Here is a 1,304-nt window from a genome sequence, read left to right as displayed (position 1 = left end):
GCCCCCGAGTACAGCTCTGAACTTTGAGCTAAAGCTAGCATTCATCCAAATGATACAGCAGTCAGCGCAGTTTAATGGTTTGGCCGATGAGGATCTAAACAACCATATTGAAAACTTCTTGGAATTTTGTGACATGCTGAAGATTAACGATGTTATGGATGATGCTATAAGATTGAGGGCTTTCCCATTCTCTCAAAAGGAAGAGCAAAGCAGTGGCTACATTCTTTACCACAAGCATCCATCACGACATGGAATGAAATGGTCGAAGCTTTTCTTGCAAGGTACTTCCCTCCGGTGAAATCGGCAAAGCTTCGTAATGAAATATCATCGTTTATTCAGATGGAGCTTGAATCCTTGTTTGAGAGATGGGAGCAATTCAAGGACCTCTTGCGGAAGTGTCCATTGCATGGTTTCTCTGAATGGATGACCATTCAAATTTTTTACAACAGGTTGAATCCAAGTACAAGACAACTTCTAGATACCGCCGCAGGAGGTACAATGGGTAACAAGACCCCTGAAGAAGCCTGACAGTTGGTAGAGGAAATGGCCATGAATAGCAGCTACCAATAGAATGCAAAGAAAAAGAAGAAAGTGGCTGGACTCCATGAAATTGATGCGGTGACATCTTTAGCAGCCCAAGTAGAGGCATTGAGAAAGAAATTTAACACATTGACTTCACCGAGGGTGGCCGTGATAATGAGTGTGATGGTTGTGGGGGTTCACATATGCCATCTGATTGTCCTATTTTAATTGCTACTTCAGCCTTGACTGAACAAGTAGACTTTATGGGTAATTCGGGAAGGGTACAAGGTAATCCTTATAGCAACACCTACAACCAAGGGTGGAGGAACTACCCCTATTTCTCATGCAGTAACCAAGGGTAGAAAAAGGCCATAGCACCATCGGGTTTTCAACAACAATAAGCCCCGAACATGGAGAATAGAGTTTCAGGCTTGGAAACCCAGATGACCGACTTAGAGAAAGCCTTGACTAGATTTGTGCAATCATCAGATACATGGTTCCAATCGGTCAAGGCTACACTTTGCAACCATACCGCTTCATTGCACAATCTAGAAAATCAAGAGGGACAAATCGCGAAGTCTCTATCGGAGATACCACAAGGAAGCTTGCCGAGTAATACCGAGACTAATCCAAGAGAACATGTGAAGCGATCACTTTGAGAAGTGATCGTGAGGTTGAGGTAGGCTTCCAAGTGGGAAGACCAATGTTGAAGCACCCGAGGTCATGGAAGTTGAGGAGAAAGCTAATAAAGAGAAGAAGGTGGCACCCCCACCATACAAGCC

At 44.0% G+C, this 1,304-nt stretch overlaps 1 non-coding gene across 1 annotated transcript; it reads right to left on the bottom strand.

Annotated features, from left to right (window-relative positions):
- Positions 1–306: 306 nt before the first annotated feature.
- On the bottom strand, positions 307–413 carry LOC120268120. The gene has a single exon (XR_005538789.1). It is a non-coding gene; the product is annotated as a small nucleolar RNA R71 (small nucleolar RNA).
- Between the last annotated feature and the right edge of the window lie 891 nt (positions 414–1,304).

The sequence above is a fragment of the Dioscorea cayenensis genome, chromosome 8 (assembly GCF_009730915.1).
Source record: "Dioscorea cayenensis subsp. rotundata cultivar TDr96_F1 chromosome 8, TDr96_F1_v2_PseudoChromosome.rev07_lg8_w22 25.fasta, whole genome shotgun sequence".
NCBI classification, from domain to species: Eukaryota; Viridiplantae; Streptophyta; class Magnoliopsida; order Dioscoreales; family Dioscoreaceae; genus Dioscorea; species Dioscorea cayenensis.
Note: the sequence above shows the minus strand (reverse complement) of the source record. Positions and strands in the feature narration are given on the sequence as shown.